The sequence below is a fragment of the Phyllostomus hastatus genome, unplaced genomic scaffold, assembly GCF_019186645.2.
Source record: "Phyllostomus hastatus isolate PE091 unplaced genomic scaffold, TTU_PhHast_1.1 phas_contig_495, whole genome shotgun sequence".
NCBI classification, from domain to species: domain Eukaryota; kingdom Metazoa; phylum Chordata; class Mammalia; order Chiroptera; family Phyllostomidae; genus Phyllostomus; species Phyllostomus hastatus.
In genome coordinates this window covers 5354062-5372772 of record NW_025333895.1, presented here as the reverse complement: position 1 = coordinate 5372772, position 18711 = coordinate 5354062, and the positions used below count along the sequence as shown (strand labels likewise).

Sequence of the window (18711 nt, the reverse complement as noted above, 5' to 3'; positions counted from 1 at the left end):
GGTGTCTTTTTTGTTGTTGTTGTTCTGAAATACTCAGCTGTTTCAAGTGGGATGGGGAATCTGGCCTCTTGGCCAGGAGCTGGAGTCAGTCACGAGGTTCTGAGGCGCGTCCGTCCTAATAAGTCTTGAAACCCTCAGCTTCTCTCCCACCCCTGCCACCGAGGCAGAGCTCATTACCTCTCGTTCGGGTGACACCCGCGACCTCTCAGGGCGCCATCTCTGCCCCGTTCACACCGCTCCCCACGCAGAGCCACCAGGGCGGGCCTCCCAGATCCCCCGCCGACCCTGCCCCTCCCCAGCTCCCACCCTTTTTGCCTCTCATTGTCTGAGTTCATTTTAAACTCCCGTCTGTGGCTCCTCGGGGCTTGGTACAGCCAACCCGACAATTGCTTGTCGTTGTCCCAAGGGGTCATTCTCTGTGCGGGGCCTTCGCTGAGCTGTGACTCCTGCCAGGAGCTCCCGCCCCTCCCCTTCTCTCCGGCTCGTCCTGTAGCCCTGGCCCAGGTGGCACCTGCGCTCTGCAGGGGGCAGTCCCCCTCCCCTCTGCGCACCTGCCCCCCCCCCCCCACAGATGGCTCTGGGCTCTAGCCGCCTGGGAGGGCTGTTCCCAGGACTGCGCCTCCTGAGGGCAAGCCCCTGGCCCTCCCGCCGAGCTGCCTAGCGCCCCCCTGAATGGAAGGGTGAGTGAGGAGAGAATACTGGATAGTCGGGAGGGCTGGCACGATGGGGAGGGAGGCTGGGACCGGGGCCGCAGAGACTTGCAGCGTCGCGCCCGCCCTCCCCAACTTGGCGCGTGGTTCAGGCCCATCACAGCCCACGACAAAGGGGCCTCTGAGGCCTGGCCTGGGTCCGACTGTCACGACACTCGCCCGTTTCCCCGGCATCGTGGAACGAGTCTCAGTCGTGCTGAACTGTCCTTGTTTGACTGGTGGGGAAACCGAGGCCCGGTGGCAGGGGAGACCTGAACCCCAGGTCCCGCGGCACATCCGTGGCAGAGGCCAGCCGGAGGTCCGGGTGACAGTTCTCGGTTCTGCGATTCCGGGCTTTGGCAGGGAGTGTGGAAAAAGCAAGTCCCCCACTCACTGTGTCCTACGGGGGCGACCTCGGGGGCGACCTCGCGGGCAGGCTGTGGCGCTCTGGGTCGGGGCCAGGACTTCTCGGTGACTGCGTCCCCAAGAGGCAGAACCCACCGGTAGGGAGGAGGAGGGGAAGAGTCACTGTGAAGTGGCCACACAGCTGACGAAGAGGGGATTTGGAGGGGAGGCTCAAGGTCAGCCCAAGGTCAGACCCTGTCCAGCTTAATTATTCATTAACCAGGCTAGTCCGGGCACTGAGTTAATGACCCGCACAGAGCTGGGGAGGGGGCGAATTCTTCCCCCGGGGGTGGGTGGGTGTGACCTGCAAGGACAGCGAAGCCTGTAAGCGAGCAGTGGGTGGAACAGCTCTTCCTTCCTTCATTCCTTCCTTCCTTCATTCATTCACTCATTCATTCACTCACACACGAATTCACTGCTCCCTCCCTGTCTGGTGGAAACACACCGCGGTGGGGACAGCACAGTCCAGAGCGGTCAGTGCTGTGGCAGAGACAGCCCAGGGCCCGGGGGGAGGGGGGAGCACAGAGGAGACCCCGGGGCCAGGTGGGTGAAGTTGACATAGCTGCTGGAGGGGGTGAGGCCCCCCCCCCGTAGGCCTGCAGGTCTCACGTGACTGGACCACGCCCCATGGTTGCTGTTGCGGGGGCAGGGGGCAGGGTTTGTTGGTCTGTAACATTCCCTGCCATCAGGGATGGTGCCATCAGGGATGGTGCCATCAGACCAACTTCTGTCCTTGCTTTTCTGTCACAAAGAGTGGCCTAGCCACCCTGCTGCCCCCATCCCCACCCCCTGGCCCTCAGGCAATACTCGAGGACTGATGGATGAGGAAGGGCGGCCTCTCCCTTCTCGGGTCCCGTGGGTGCCCAGCTAAGGTGGAGGTCCCATTGGAGGGGGCCTCTGTGGACAGAGACACTCCAGGAGCCATCTGTCCCTGGCCCCAGGAAAGGATGGCCTGGGTCTAGGTGGGTCTTGTGCGCTAGGGCCGGTAGCGATGGAAATTGGAAGGTGGGGGGGTTCAGCCACAGGACAGCAGGGATGGCGGTGGGGGGACGAGGAACAGGTTCGGAGGCGGTGGGCTGGTTCTCAGGAAGGAGAGACAGGAGGAAGGGGGGCGAGCAGCTCCCTGGGGCGCCAGGGTGTCCCGGGAGTGCGGAGGGATACCGCGGAGGGGAGGGGTTCCGTGGTTGGGACTCCCCGGGAAGCTCTCTGGAGGTGCTTGTGTGTGTCACAACACGTGCATACGTGTGTGTGCGTGTCTGTGTGTGTCAAGGCGCGTGTGTGCTGCCGGTTCCGTACCCATCGGGTTTTCGACCGCTCCAGAAGACCCTGGTCTCCCGAGGCCCCAGCCTCTGTCCTTCCCGCGGAGGCGTTCTTGTCAGAGACACCCGCCCCCTGTTCTCTGGCGGGTGGGGGGGTTTCGAGCGGCCTGGGCCAGTGCACAGAGCCTCGTGGGTCCTCACTGCCCTTAGGGAGCTGCTGGGAGGCTCTGGGCAAAGGCGGCTCTTGTTATGGAAACTCCACGAAATCGCCCTGGGGACAGTTCACAGCCCAGCCTGTCCGGGTGTGAGAACCAGAACCCCAGGGCTGGACCCACGCGAGTAGCCTCCGCGGGGTGAGCAAGGGGAGGAGTGAGCAGGCGAGGTCTCTCCCAAAGTGGCAATGGCACCCCAGGATCTGTCTTGATCTCCCTGGGCTGCCTCGACCCCTGCGGGGCGCCCGGGGCCCTAACCTGTGCGGCTCCCTCTGCATTCTAACAGGTGGGCCCCACGCTGGGGTCCCCTTCAGGCTGGGGGGGAGGTGGGCCTCCAGGGTTGGAGGTGGGCGCTGAAACCCCCTCCCAGGCGGCGGCACCCACAGGGGCGGAAGCTTCAGCGGCAGCCTCAGGGTGTCTCCCTACCCCCGCCGCCTCTCAGCACACGGGCAACAAAGGCCCGAGCCCCAGAGGAGGGGGCGTGTTTGTTGAGCTCTGGGGCTGGGGGGGGGGGGGCAGGAAGCAGATTTTCAAAGCGGTTTCACCCTTTGTTACCCCTTCCTGGCTCCGCCCTCGCGCCCCAGACTGCATTCCAGACCCGGAGGGGTCCTGCCCCTGGGAGAAGTCCGCTGAGCCGAGGCTCGGGTTACAGCCGAGCTGCGCGGCGGGCGGAGGGGCCAGCTGTCCCAGCCTGACGTGGAACATTCTTGAAGGCTGGCCTTTGGGGCCACCGCAGCCCCACGCTGGAGCCCCCTCCGGGCCCTTGGGCCTCGCGGGTGGGAGGGAGGGGAGAAGGACAGAGCCGCCGTGGGCTTAGCTGATGATGGGGAGATACGGGGGGTCTGGGCCTTAGGTTTCCCGCCCCCAGCTCTGACCTCAGACCGCGCGGGCAGGGTGACTCCTGATTTGGTGAGGTAGGCTGCGTGAGGTGGGAGCTTTCTTTCCAGACAGGGCAAGCTCTGCCTATCCTGTGTCCAGTGCTTATTTCAGGTGTTCTGCACATCATATAAAATGTCCCTCGTCTTCCACGCCCTGCTCCGGGATTTCTTACTGTTGTGTCACCGTGTGACGGCCACCCCCAGTGACAAGACGCGGGGCATTGCCATCACTCCGGAACGCTTCCTCCTGCCCTTCCCACTCTTGCCCCCCTCCCCAGGGGGCCCAGGAGCCTGCCCCCTGCACCCCCAGACTGCCTGGCCTGCTCACACAGGTGCGGCCAGGGCACGCGCTGTGGTGTCTGTGTGACTCAGCACCGTATTTCACCCGCGTCATCGTGTGTGTCCCTAGCTGTCCCTTTCCATCTCTCAGTGGTGTGTCTTCATTTACCCCTTCTGTCGTTGGCCACTGCAGTCCCTTCTCCCCTGGAACTCTGATGGGTGAAGCTGAACACACGTGTACCTGTCTTGTGTGGAGAGGGGGGGATTTCACGTGACACTTTCGTTCCTTCCTGGGTTCTCGACCACGAGGGCCCTGCAGAGACACAGGGCCTTTGCAGGTGCTGCTCCCTCTGCCCGGTCGCTGTGCCCCGTCCCGCATGACTGGTTCCTTCTCCTCGAGGCCGTGGCTCAAGGGTCCCTGTCTCAGAGAGCCCCTCGCCCCACCACCTGGTATAACAATGTCCCCCAGCCCTCCGCTACAGATTTCATTGGTTCCATTGTCACCGTGACGTCACTACCACCTGCGGCCACCTAACCCCTGTATTATTTGCTGGGTGCCAGGCCCCTGCTGGAAGGCCCCTGAGCTCTGTGGGCAGTCACTTCGGCCTTTCGTACCCCGAGCCTACAGTCTGGGTGATCAAACATTGTGGTGTGTCTGCAGGCGTTGGGAGGTGGAGACCCTGCTGGGCTCAGAGGTGCAGCCTCCCCTGGGGGCGGGGGGCCACCTGCAACCCTGACTCTTGGCCCAAGAGGCCAGCCAATGAGGGGTGGGAGCCGAGGAGGGGTGGGAGACCTGTGGGTCACACTCATGCCTTCCTTATCTGTGGCTAAAGCTTTGTCAACACTGTTCTGCTTCTAGAGCCCAGGGGTGGGTGGGGGCCAAGCCCCGCCCCGCCCCTCACTCCTACCCCGCCCCCCCCCAGCCCAGCTGCACAGTGGTCGGTGTTCTAGAAACAGGGGCGGAGGAAAGCCTCCCGCTGAAGCGGGCGGTGTGCAAGCCGCGGCTGCCGGCCACAGGGAGCCGTCCGGCGTTTGAGGAGGGGTAGCCAGCTGGGGCGGTCTAGCCCGGGCTGCAGAAAGAAGGGCTGGCCTCAGTCAGCTTGCCATCGGCCTTCTGCAGGCTGGGAAACTGCAACACGTATTTTCAGGGTTGCTTCAGGCCCCGGGTGCAGGAAGGAAAAGACTGGGAGTCCTCGGAACTAGGCTAGCTCGGCTGCCGAGAGCAGCAGGTTGGGGGAACAGCCAGGGGCACCAGACCCGGCTTCGAACTGGGCCGTATGTGCCCCCACAAAAGACATTAGTACCTTCCAACCGTGGGGTGGAGCCCCACTGGGTGAAGGACAGGACCAGGAGGGAAAAGGGGTGAGCCCGTGGTCAGTCCCCTGCTGGTGAGGGGCAGGAGCAGGTGAGAGGCCGGCACTGAGTCCGAGGCAGAGCTGGCTCCCCTTGAACCGACCTCCCTCAAGCCCATCCCCTGCCTCCCCAGAAAGCCGGGCTGGAGAGGGGTTCTCTCTGTTGGATCCTCCTCTCTCTCTCTTTTTTTTTTAAGATCTTATTTATTTATTTTAGAGAGGGAAGGGAGGGAGAAAGAGAGAGAGAGAGAAGCATCAATGTGTGGTTGCTGGGGGTCACGGCCTGCAACCCAGCATGTGCCCTGACTGGGAATCGAACCTGCAATGCTTTGGTTCGCAGCCCATGCTCAATCCACTGAGCCACGCCAGCCAGGGCGGGATCCTCCTCTCTTTACCCACTGGCAGGCCCCCCGGGGTGGTGCCCGGGCAGGGAGGGTGAGGAGGGGCTCAGCCTGCGTTCCTGTTCCCTAGTGGCATTCAGGAAGGGCTGGCCTGCTTCTGTAGGAGGGGCAGGGGGAGGGGGTGGGGCAGCCCTGCCCCCACCCCACTGCCAGAAGCTTTGGGAGTGCAGAGGGGTCAGCCACATCATTAGCACTTTCTAGTGTTTAGGGAGCCCTCAGCATTTGCCAGGAGGAAGCACTCGACCAGGTGGGGGTGACTGGTGGTCAGGATAGGCCTGGACCTGCCCTGGGGGTCATAAGCTCAGGGAAGCTCCAGTCCAGTGCTGTGCTGAGGAGCACTGAGGACAGGCCGGGGAGCGGCGGGACCGGAAGGAGAGAGCGATGGGAGGGGTCAGGAACAGCAGCGTCCAGGCCTTGGGGTGGGGCTCCCAGGAGGGCAGTGTCAGGCTGGCCCGAGAGCTCGTGAGTTCCACAGCAGGGGGTCCTCAAGGCCCCAAAGAGGCTGCCACGAGCCCCTGTGAATCCTCGTCAGTATTCTCCTGTGTGGCTCCAGCCCGGGCCACCTTTCTGTTCAGCTGCGGAGCTTCTCACTCTTCCCCGTGCGGCCAGGTCAAGCTGGGTGGGCGAGGAGGAGGGAGAGGAACAGCTGGCTGAAACTGCAGGGTCTCTGGCTCTGCATCCAGGGCACCTACTGTGGACACTTTGTGGGTGGGGCCCAGGAATCTGCATTTTAAGAACCATCCTGCCTTTGTTTCCTAAGGCTGCGGAGACCACTGACCATGACCTGGGTGGCCCAGAGCCACAGGTTTATTCTCTCGCAGGCCTGGAGGCTTAAGTCCAGACCGAGTCTTGCAGGACTGAAATCAAGCCGTTGGTAGGGTTGGTTTCTTCTGGAGGCGGCCACGAAGAACACCTTCCTTGCGACTTCTGGCTCCTGGTGGCTGCATCCCTTGGCCTGTGGCCCCATCACTCCAGTCTCTGCCTCTGGCTTCCCATCACCTCTCCTGTATCAGATTCCCTCTGCCTTCCTTGTACAGGACACTTCTGATTACATCAGGTCATCCAGGATAACCTCCCCATCCCAAAATCCTTCATTTCAACAATCTGCAGCGCCCCTTTTGCCACAGGTTTCGGGGATTAGGACTCAGGTATCTTTAGGGGTGATTCTACAGCCACACTCCCTACCCCCCTCACCAGTGAGTCCAATGTAGAGGGTCCAGCTGTCCCCCTGAGAAACCCTACTCGGAGAATCTGTTTATTTGACTGACGGCCTCTCCCTCACAGTTCTCTGAGCTGAGAGAAATGGGACGCCACTGAGCAATCACTTAACCAGCCTGCGTGGAGTGCCCACTCCTTGCCACACCCCGCGCTGGACGCTGGGAGCCCCGCCGTCAGTGGACCCGGCCGGAGAGAGAGAGAGAGTTTTGCCTGGGGACAGGTCCAAAGGTTTCATGAGTTTTCCAAAGAAGTCAGTGACTCAGAAAGCTTAAACATCTGAGCCAGATAGAGGGAGAAATTAGGCTCCTGCCCCTGATCCTGAGGCCGATGGTCTTTGTAGCAGACAGAGCCTCCTTTCTGCTGTGTGTGATGTCTTTTGTCATCCTCCCGCCCCGCCGGTGCCCCCCCCCCCCAGTAAGTGGCAGCTGCAAGGCCAGCCTTGCCCGCTGGTACCAGAGGTCTGGTCCGTTCTAAGCCAACCATCACCTGGAAATCTGATGGAAACCTTGGCTGGCCCACTGGGAAGGGGAGGGGAAACTGAGTCTCAAGAGAGGGTAGGCGACTCTCCCAAGGTCACCTTTGGGCACAGAGACACAGGATTAGAACTCAGTCCTCCTGGTCCCGGTCCAAACTAGAGCACTTTCTTCTTTATTCATTTATTTGTTTTCAGAGGGGGGGAAGGGAGGGAGAAAGAAAGGGAGAGACGCATTGCTCGGTTGCCTCTCACACACCCAACTGGGGGCCTGGCCCGCAACTCAGGCCCACTACCCAGGCATGCGCCTGACTGGGAATCGCACCTGCGACCTTCTGGTTCACAGGCTGGCGTTCAATCCACTGAGCCTCACCAGCCAGGGCCAGACTTGAGCACTTTCTGCCGCACACTGCCACGCACTGCTGCCCCCCACCACACACTGCTGCCCCCCACAGGGGGCTGGCTGACCAGGCCTCAGGAAGGGGCGAGGGGGCGGGGCAGGAGAGTAAAGGAAAAGAGTGTGTTGAGGGGAAGGCCTGAGTTCCAGGGCCTGTTCTGCCTAGTCCCGGAGGTGACCCCAGGCCAGAAGGAACTTCACTGCCCTGAGCCTCAGTTTCCTAATCTGTGAAATGGGCACAGCAGCACCCACCTCACAAGTAGTTGTGAAGATGGCAGAACCTTCTCACGGACCGTCCCCTCTGCCTGGGATGTCCCTCCTTGGCCCTGCAGGGGACCGGCTCCTTCTCACCCTTTTGTTTTCAGCTGGAATGGCCCCTCCTCAGGGATGCCCTCCCTGACCACTCCTGTCTAGAGAAGCCGCCACCCCGCCTTGCCCCCTGGCTGCTATCTCATTAGCTTGCTTGCATCATTCTTGTTCCTCATCACAAGCCGTGCTCAGTTCATTCATTCATTCCTCTGTCTGCTGTCTCTTCTCCACCAGGCTGTGAGCCGCGTGAGGAGGGCAAGGAGCCTCCGCTATGGTGGTCTATGCCCAGCATGCCCAGCATGCCCAGCAGGGCCTGGCCAGCGGAGGGGCTCAGTAGACACCTGCGGGAGTGGCAGACGAACGAAAGACGATGTAAGGGGACACGCTCAGCTCGGTGCCTGTCCCGTAATAACCGCTTAGTAAGCGCTAGCAAACAGGCTTGCTACAAAGTGACCACAGACTCCCATCTGAGCCTGTCCACATCCAACACGGTGGCCTTTGGGTCAGTCACTGTTTGAGCTCTGCTGCCTTGGAAAGAGCACAGGGTGCAGCTCCCGGGGTGGGGGGACCCCTCCCCAGGCGGGTTGTGAGTGGTTTCCCGTGGCTGTGGGCGCAGTTCGGGGCATGGCGGCAGAGACCTGGCACTGGCCCGGGCGTGGAGGCTGGGGTGCCCGCTGATCAGGTAAGGGGACCTGGGAGGTCCTCAGAGGCGCCCCAGCCCAGGCTGGGCCCACCTGTCCGTCCTCCCAGCTCCTACCTCTGGCAGGTAATGACCTGTTTGTATGTTGGTCTGACGTGACGGTCCCTGGCTAGAGTCCATCGTGCATCCCCCAGACTTAGCACACACCCGGCACATAGTAGGTCTCCATACATATTCGTTGAGTAGATTCATGAATAAGATGCAATGGAAGCATCTCTGGGGCTGTCATTTTTAACCTCTCTGAATCACTGACTTACTCGGAAAACTCACGAAACCTTTGGATCCGTCCCCAAACAAATGAACTCAAAGTGTGATGTACAATTTCAGGACTCGCACGGAGCGCCCCCCACTCGCCGCCGTCAGCCACGAGGCTCAGCTGAACAGCTTCCTATGGTGGGGCGGGGAGGGCCGGCCCTGCCTGGGAGACTGCGGGGAATCCGTTACCAGGAGGCGCCCGGCGGAGCCCACCCTCCCCCAGCAGGCTGCTGTGGAATGGAGTGAGTCCCTTTTCTCCTACTCTCCGGTCTCCGGGGGAAGGAAAGGAAGCGAGGAGGAGGCCAGCTGGCGGGAGGGGGGAGAGCGGGAAACACAGAGCCAGGAGGAGAGGGGAAAGAGAAGATGCGAGAACCGGAGAGAAGAGGAGTGACGGAGAGGCTGGGCCCCGCGGAGGGAAGCACAGGGCAGCTGGGGAACAAAGAGAGAGCGCACGGCGCACAGGCGCCGGCGGGGAGCGGGGCTGGACCCGCCGGCCGCCCGCGCGTCGGTTTCTCTGTCAGCGCGCGGCTGATGAACGGGCCGCCTTCCAGCTCCGAGCGAGCCGCGCCGCGTTCCTGGCAACCCGGCGAGCGGCTTCCCGGCGGGGGCGGGGCCTGCAGAAAGGTTACATTTGCACAAAGTGCCTGCGCAGCGGCCCGCAGGGGCTGCAGGGAGGGGGCGCGCGGGTGGCCTGCGAGCCGGGCGAGGAGAGAGAAAAGGCGGCGGCCGCGGCGGTCCGCGCTGCCTGGGTAATGGAAACATTCCTCTGGGGGCCGCGCACAGAACTATCAGGTTACCCGCAGTCGCATACGCTACGGCTTCTCGCGGGGAGCGCCCCTGGTTCTGGCGCCCCAGTCCCAGCACCCACGCTGTGCACCCCGGCTGGAGCGCCTTAGGCTGTACGCCCCAGCTCCTGCAGGCTGCCCATGCACCCTAGCTGGAGTGCTCTAGCCTGTGCGCTTCAGCCCGTGCACCCCAGCCTGGGCGTCTCTGTTCTGCGCACCCGAGCCAGCGCTCTCTGGGGCGTCGCCTCGCCTCACCTCGCCTCCGCAGCTCCTCTCTCTGCCTCCAAAGGCAGGTGAAAGAGCCCCGCTTTCCCAAATCCTAGTGCTCCAGGCCTCCCCGCTGACGGTCCCCCTTTTCCCCAAGAAGGCTGGCGTTTGGCTGGAGCCCAGCCTGCAGTGAGGGGTGACTGCACGGGCCAGGTTCGCTCTGACTTGGGGGCGCGCTGCCACTCGAGGCTGGCCTCGCCTTCCCTCGTGGTTCGCCGCCGGTCCGCCCAGCTCTCCAAACACTGCGCTGTGGTTGCCTCTGGCACCCAGTTAGGCGGTGTAGGCCTTGTTCTTCCCGCCCCCTTGCCTTGTGTCCTTCCGGGGCTTGCAGACCGTCTGGGGCTCCCCATTACTCCCTCTGCGTCCCAGTTTACACCCCGGGGTCCTGTCCAGCACGGGGGTGGGGTGTGGTGTCAAAACTCCCCAGCACCCCGAGTCCCCCTGTGTGGTTGGGGCTGAGGGTTAAGGGCTGCTGACCAGACACGTGTCCGCCTTGTACGTGCTTCTCTCTCTTCTCTCTCTCCATCCATCCCCCCAACTTCCCACTGGACTGAGTCTGTCAGTAAACACTGTATTCCTTCCATGCCTGCTGGCTATCCACCAGCTTCTGGGCCTTGTGCTGGGCCCTGGACGAAGCCTGGCCGGAACCAGAGGTGGCCCTTGCCCTCCAGAAGCTCAGGCCCTGGCAGGCAGTGTGGAAACTGCCCGGGGAGGGGAGGTTAGGAGCTGCACCCCGAGGCCAGCAGATTTTGGTTTAAATTCTGCTCTTCTCTTTCCTGGCTGGGTGTGTCCTTGGGTAAGGTGCCCTCTGACCTTCAATTTGCCCAGCCGTCAGATGGGGGCAGGACAGCCGTACAGTCGCCTCACGGGGCTTGGCCGGGCAGATTTAAGGAGACCATGCCAGCAGCTCCGGGCACGGTGGCTCTCACTCAGCGGGACAGGCCGTGGCTGCAGGTCTAGAAGGAAGTCCGTGGTCACTGGAGCCCGGGCTTGGCGAGAGCGTCTCCAGGTTCAGAGGGCAGGAACGATCTGGGGTGGGACTCGGGTGGACCCTGGCACTGCAAGTGCAAAAACACCTAAAGGTCCAAAGCATGACTTCCCAGAGGCGCACACACACACTTGAACCAGCCAAGGTCAAGGCCGCAGTTCTTCTTTAACCGGGCCCAGGGGATCCTGGCCCCTGGACTCAGGGGCCGTAACACGGGAGGGCGCCACCCTCCATCGGGCTGAAACAAGTGTTCTCTGAGCCAGCAAAGAGCAGGCAGGGTCTGGCACTGCCATCCTGGGAGGCTGGCCACCGTGAGCGTAAGCGACAGAGCAGGGGGAGGGACAGACCAGGGAGGGAGGGAGGGAGGCCCGTCATGTAGGTCCCCTCCAGAAGGTAGTCAGGCCCTTGCAGAAGCTTTGGGCCCATGGTGTCCTGGGCTTCTCAGAACAAGGGCCAAGTGCAGTGGGAAAGGGACAGGGGTCAAGAACATCCTGTGCTCGGTGCTGCCTTGATGTCGCTCCTCTGGGGCCTCGAGAACTGGCCGGCAGTCAAAGGGAGTCCGGGCTCTGACCTTGAGCGGGTGATCACTCCAGGCCAGTCTGGTTACCTTGCCCCATCGCCCTCGGCCAGCCACAAAGTGACAGTTGGCATGGACCGAGCGCTTGGCACGCACCATGAGCTCACAGGTATGGTCTGTCTCCCAGCAGCCCCCAGACGCAGGTATCGGTTAAGTTCGTTCTTTACAGGTGAGGAGGCTGAAGGTCAGAGAGCTGGAGCTGAGCGTCGCGCAGGCAGCCGTTGGGGAGGCTGGAGCCCACGGCCAGCCCCGCTGAATGCCAAGGTCTGAACCCTTCTCTCCTCAGTGCCCCGAGCCACCTGGTGGGGGACCCGAGGTGCCAGCAGTGAGGGGTGTGCTGAGGTGAACATTGGCCTCTGGATGACAGGCCGGTAATGTGCTCACTGTATAGAGGAGCTAGCAGCGGCTTTGCGTTGGGGACCTGCCCCAGGCCTCATTGCTACGGAGTGGGGTCCATAAGAAATAAAAAAATAAAAAAATAAAATCTTAGCACACTGAAGCTGGGAGGGGTCTCGAGGGTCTTCTAGTCCCAAGTTCATGACCCGGATAGGGAAACCTCAGTCCAGGGAGGGCCGGGGCTGGCCGCCCTCTGCAGCTGCTCCTCCTGCATCTCGGGCTGGCGCCCTGCCCCGCCCCGCCCCGCCCCAGCGAGGACCCCAGTGTGGGAGTTCCGTGGAACACCTGGGAGGAAATGGGAGGTGAGTTGGGGAGAGCAACAATAATAGGGCCCAGGTTCTCGTCAGAGGCCCTGGAGAGAACTCCTTTGACCCTACGCCAAAACTTCCCTCTGGAATTCCCCAGGCGGGAGAGGAGGAAGGAGGAGAGGTGGGGGCGGTGGGGAGAATGCAGCTCAAGTCGGCCAAGGTCACAGCCTTCCTTCTGGGTCCTCCCAAGTCCCAGGGCGGACTGGCTGTCCGTGGCCCTATGGAGGGTGTAGGGGGGACAGGGCAGGGTAATGGAGGGGTGCCGGAGCCCCAGGAAGGGGGCTTCCATTGCTGTCCCAGCCCCTCAGGAAGCCCCTTCATAACCAGGAGAGAAGAAAATGCCGGCAGACTTTCTCCCTCCACTCTTTGTCCCCCTTGCTCCTCCCTCCAGCAAAGTAGAGGGGTCCCTGAAGACAGAGCTCAGTTTTGCACCCGAAAATGTGGGTGCTGCTCACCTCGCCAGGTCCTTCAGTCTGAGAAGCTGGGGTCTCATAGTGATCTTGACATTGGGAGACCGGGAGCCTAACACTCTGGCTGAGTCTAACATCCTGCACGCGTGCATTCTACCAAGATTGTGAAGGCTCCTGGCGGGTGCGGGCAGCCCAGTGCTAGACAGTGGGGTGCAACCGTGAGTAAGGCAGACCCTCGGCTGCCCCCCGGAGACCCCCAGTCTGCAGGTCTGCTCCTAGCCTGAGAGTCAGCGTCACAGGTCTGCCAGAGCCGTGTTCCCGCCGGCGTGGCCCCTGGGGACCCGTGTCGTCTCCGGAAGCAGGGCGGAAGACGGCGGGCCCTGGAGAGTGGCACAGAGATCTTGCTTCCCTGCGGTTGTCACCAGTTTTGGCTCCAATGAGCCCTCCTAGAAATTCTCTACAGGTTTGGACGTCTCTGACGTCAGCGGGGCACCCCTTTCCTCCAGCTGCAGAGTCTGGGTAGACCCCGAGAGCAGGGGCTCCGGCCCACGTGTCCGCTCTGTGCTGGTGGCGGTGGGCCGTCTGCGCAGTGGGCGTGTGGGAAGGCATTCTGTGATGGACACGGGCCCCCCGGGCTCCGGTCAGCCTCAGAACGTTTAAGCAGGCCCTTGGTCCAGCGACTGACCCGGGAGAGCCCAGCCCCTGCTCTGAGTTCAGCAGGCGTGTGTGGGAATCCTGCCGGGAGAACAGGAGCCAGAGGCAAGAAGGTTCCCGGGCCTTTGAGGCGGGCCCCCTGCCCCGGAGGCCCCGGGAGCTTCTTCCTGGGCCCGCCCGCCAGTCCCCAGGCTGGTAAACCAGGGGTGGGGGTTGGGGGCTGGAGACCCCAGTCTCCCACAGCTTCAAGCTCCTCGGCCAGGCCTCGCCTCCACGTCCTGACACAGACGGGTGAACTGTCCTCCTGGTCAGCCATGGCCCCCCTCGTGCTGTCTGTCAGGAGGGACCAATCAGCGTGAAAGGGGCGAAGGGGCTAGGGGGCACCAATCGGCAGTTATGGAACAGTCACGGGGTGTCGCCTACAGCACAGGGAGTCGCGTCAACAGGGCTGTGCCAGCTGTGGGGCCAGGTGGGCGCTGGAAATATCGGGGGGACACTGTGACTGTCTGGCCGCGCAGCTGCACACCTGAAATCAACACGAAACAGGACTGAAAGGAAAAAGAGACAAAGAGAGGCTGTGGGCTGAGGTGGGGGAATCACTGGTAACACCCCCCGCCGCCCAGGGTGGGGGCTTCGCAGCATCGTCACAGCCGCAGAGAGGGGATGCAAGGGGACGCCAGCCTGGCTCCAGCCTCCCAGCCTGTGCCCTCCCCTTTGCTCCCCCCAACATGTGTCCACCTCCTTTTCTCTCCCAGCATTGTGTGTGTGTGGGGGGGGGCGGAGAACCCCCCACTCTGTGACTTAACCAAGTCACAGTGCGATGACCCGGTATCGCGACTCTCCTGGTGTCCTACAGCATCCGGCCCACGGCACCCCCTGGACAGCCCCTCTCCCTGCCCAAAAACAGGGAACCTGACCCTCAGCAAGACTTCTGGCCTCACTTCCAGCTTACACGAAAACCAGAGATGAAGGGAAGGTGCAAGCAATGCCTTGAAGGAAAAAATGGACAAATTCAGAATGTGGGACATTCCTCGAGACAGCTGTCCTACCCACTGCCAGCGCCCTAGCGTCATGAAAGTGACAATAAAGGTGACGGGCTGTTCTAGATGAAAAGAATGCAAAGAGGTATGCAGCGCATGATTCTTGCTTGAGATGTAGTTTTTTAAAAATATTTATTTATTTTTAGAGAAGGAAGGAAGGGAGATAGACAGAGAGAGAGAGAAATATCAATGTGTAGTTGCCTCTTGTGCGCCCCCTACTGGGGATCCGACCCGAAACCCAGGCATGTGCCCTGACTGGGAATCAAATCGGAGACCCTTTGTTTTGCCGGCGGGCGCTCAATCCACTGAGCCACACCAGCCAGGGCAAAATGTGGTTTGAAAACATATCATGTGGATAGGCAAAACCCAGAAATGACAATAATGCATACAACCAGTTGAATTAATATATATTTTAATAAAATATTATGTAGAATATACAAATTTAGAGAAGAAGGAGGAGGAGGAGGAGAGGAAGAAGGGCCAGGGGGAGAGGCGAGGCCACACAAGGGCATTCATTTTCACGCACACCGTCAGCGAATTTAATCTTGTGGGATCACATCCACAAACACCGACGCCCTCAAATACCACCGCCATCAGAATCACACCACTTGTCTCTTTCAGCGGGCCATTCACCCAAGCATCCCAAATGCTCTGCGAGCGCTCATTAATTAGCTAAGCCCTAATTAAATAGTTGTCATTGACTGAAAATATCTTGACTGCGCACACTCGACCGACTCCCGGCTTACTGATTGTGACTTCGCCCTCGCTGTCATTGGGCTGGAAATGTGCGGCGCCAGGGCGTTAGAAGATCACGTGCTTCTCTGGCGAAGTACACAGGGCTGCTGGGGAGGGTGTCTGCGGGGGACGCCAGTGCTGAGGACCCCGCACGGGCCCTCGGGTCTTGTCCGTTCTCTGACCCACCGAGGCTTTCCAGGCTGAGAGCTAAGACGGACCCCGCGTGCCAGACCGCCCCAGAAGAGGAGTTCTAGGGCGGCGGCAGCCTGGTTACTGCTCTGGCAGCACGAGGCTTTCTCTTTCCACTTCTCATTTGAAAAGTGAGCGGGTCGCTGAGGTCCCTTCTACCAGGAGGAACTTTCTCCTGGAGGGAGCTCCACGTAGTAGCTACTGTGTTGGCACGGGCTGGGGGATGATGCAGATCAGTAGTGTCCTGAGCGAGGGCCTGCTGTGACATCAGTGGGCTGATGGTCAGTATGTCCCCAGGGCACTGGGGGGGGGGATGGGGACTGGGTGGCTGGCTCAGGGGTCTGAGATCCTTGGGCCACCCTATAGCAGAGCAGCAGGCAGGAGCAGAAGTTCACAGCCCAGGACTGGGGGTGGGGACGTGGCACAAAGAAGGAAAGACCCACCCTGGCTGGGGTGGCTCAGTGGATTGAGCACTGACCTGCGAACCAAAAGATCACAGGTTCAATTCCCAGTCGGGGCACATGCCCGGGTTGCAGGTCAGGTCCTTAGTTGGGGGTGTGAGAGAGGCAACTGATTGATATTTCTCTCTCACATCAATGTTTCTCTCCCTCTCTTTCTCCCTTTCTTCCCCTCCCTCTAAAAGTAGATGAAAAAAATCTTTTAAAAAAGCATTTAAAAAAAAAAGGAGCCCTGGCTGGCGTAGCTCAGTGGATTGAGCTCGGGCTGTGAACCAAAGCATCGTAGGTTCGATTCCCAGTCAGGGCACATGCCTGGGTTGCAGGCCACAGCCCCCAGCAACTGCACATTGATGTTTCTCTCTCTCTCTCTCTTTCTCCCTCCCTTCCCTCGCTAAAAATAAAAATAAATTTAAAAAAAAAGAAAAGAAGAAAAGACCTAAATGGGACAAACAGGCAGGAGCTACCCTAGGGTGGCATTTGAACAGCAGACAGAGAAGGAAGGGGTGTTTCCCCCCTGGCCGAACTGTGGGAATTTGAAGGGCATAGTTGTAAGGGCAGTACTAGGACTGCGTGAAGCACTGGGCGACCCTACATTATTTCTTGACGCTTCCATTTCTTTGTGCCCTGACCGGGAATCGAACCAGCGACCTTTCACTTGGCGGGGCAATGCCCAACCTACAGAGACACACTAGTCAGGGCTAGAGGTGATTTTTAAAATACGGATTTATTTTCTTTAATGGTCATTGATATACTGAGTTTTCTCCTTAAGTAGACTTTAAACCTATATTTTTCTAGACATTATTTCACATTTTCCCATAGAGTCGCATAAAGTTGCTCATAGCAGTATTATTCTTAAAACTCACATGGTACCTGTGATTTCGCCCTCCTCTCACTAGACGTTTGCACCTTCCTTCTTCTTCGCCGTGATTAAATGCCGGGCATCCGTCTGTTTTATTGTCTTTGCCAAGGACCCACTTTTGGCTTTGTTGATCGTTTTGGGGCTTGTCGATTTCCTTTTCATTTATGCTCTTATCTTTATTGTTTACATCTTTTCAATTCTCTTTAAAGCTTATTTTGTTGGTTGAAAGCTCTACTCATGTATGTTTAAGTGGTTCCTGTTTCAGAGGAGATGCACTTAAGACTGTGTATTTCTCTATAAATGTCTTTTTTGTTCCGTTCTACAAATTTTATTTTGTATTTATCTCTTTTTCCTCAGTGCCAAGTATTTCCTAATCCCCACAGGGATGACTCTTGGTGTCCTGCAGGGGGCTCCGTGCATAATTTCCCTGTCCTCTCCTGGATTCTGAACTGAGAGATAAGACAAAGGGTGAGAGGGAGGTGGGGGGGAGAACCATCTTTTTTTTTTTAACTAATAAAGATAAGGTTGGAGGATGAGGGTAGATGTGACAGCTAAATGGGTTTCCTAACACTGAAAATGGGGATTCGGTGGCCTTCACCTGTAGTCACTGTGATGCTGTGGGTGGTGGGTGGGGGCCAGAGAACCACCACAGCTTATAGGCAGCTCACTTCCAAGAAGAGAAAAGGAGTTGGTATGGCCAAGCAGGCCAATTTTATTTTCCCCACATTGACCAATCAGGGAAGCCGCTCTTCCTCCCTAGAGCAGAGAGTGGCTGGGAGTGTCACACTAATTGGGTTCCCTCCTAACAGAAGGAAACATCTGGAAAAGGAAAGAAATGTTCCTACCACCATTTCCTGTTGAACTTGAGATAGTTAGGAGTGTGCTGTTCAGTTTTCAAAGATACAGTTGTTGTTCTTTTTATTTTTTTAAGATTTTATTTATTTATTTTTAGAGAGGGAAGGGAGGGAGAAAGAGAGAGAGAGAAACATCAATGTGCAGTTGCTGGGGGCCGTGGCCTGCAACCCAGGTATGTGCCCTGACTGGGAATGGAACCTACAATGCTTTGGTTCGTAGCCTGAGCTTAATCCACTGAGCTATGCCAGCCAGGGCAGCTGTTGTTGTTTTTAATCTGCCTTTGTTGTTGTAGCTGACTTCTGATTCTTGCTGCGTGGTGGGTAGAGAATGTGGCCTGCTTTATATGCACCCCAAAATGTGTTGTGTGACCCCACACAAGGGCAGTTTTCATAAATGTTCATGTATGCTTGACAATCACATGTTGTATGAGTCTGCTGGGGCTGCCATAAGAGAATACCACAGCCCAGACCAGCGTGGCTCCGTTGGCGGAGCACCAGTCTGCAAGGTGAAAGGTCACTGGTTCAGCTCCTGGTCAGGACACAGGCCTGGGTTACGGGCCTGGTCCCCGGCTGGGAAACAGGCAAGTGCGAGAGGCACCAACTGACTGGTGTTTCTCTCCCTCTCTTTGTCCCTTCCTTCCCTCTCTCTGAAAACAAATAAATAGAAAAAAAATTTAAAGAAAATATCATAGGCTGGGTGGCTCAAGCAACAAAAATGCATTTCCTGACAGTTCTGGAGGGAGGGGTGCGGGAGTGGGGTGTCGGCCGGGTGCCCGCCGAGGGCTCACAGACCTCCCCTCTGTGTGTGGCCTCCCTGGTGGCCCTGTGCCCAGACTGCCGCTGTGCAGGGGACGCCCGTCAGGTTGCATCAAGGCCCGTGGCAAGGGCCCTGTTCTGTCTTCCCCACCTCTGGAAAGGCTCTCTCCCCAAACACATCCCGTGCTGCGGTGTTGAGGGCTAGGGCCCCACCAAAGGGACTGGGGGCACGGTTTAGCCCAAACACGTGCACCCTTTGTTGGTGTGGGCGCGCAGGTTCCCGCGGGCTTCCCCACGGACTCGCCCCGCCACACTCCTCACTGCTGTCGTTCACGGCTTCCGTCGCTTGTTTGAATGTTCTCTGCTCGAGGCCTTCACTCTGGGACGTATTAAACCCACCCGCCCCCCCGTTTCTCTTGCGGATTTCTCAACGTTTTTGAAGTCAGTTTTTCCAGTTTCTGCTTTACTTATTTCAAAGCTGTGTAGTTAGGTACAAAAAGCTTTTTTTTTTAGATTTTATTCATTTTTATTTATTTTTTAGAGAAGGAAGGGGGAGAGAGAGAGAAACATCAGTGTGCGGTTGCTGGGGGCCGTGGCCTGCAACCCAGG

General features: G+C 59.3%; 1 long non-coding RNA gene across 1 annotated transcript in view; it reads left to right on the top strand.

The window, feature by feature from the left end:
- Window positions 1-575: 575 nt before the first annotated feature.
- The window catches only part of LOC123823519, a 51150-nt gene continuing 33014 nt past the window's right edge, over window positions 576-18711 (top strand). The window contains exon 1 of the long non-coding RNA XR_006786541.1: window positions 576-680. This is a non-coding gene — a long non-coding RNA (uncharacterized LOC123823519). The remainder of the gene's footprint in view (window positions 681-18711) is intronic.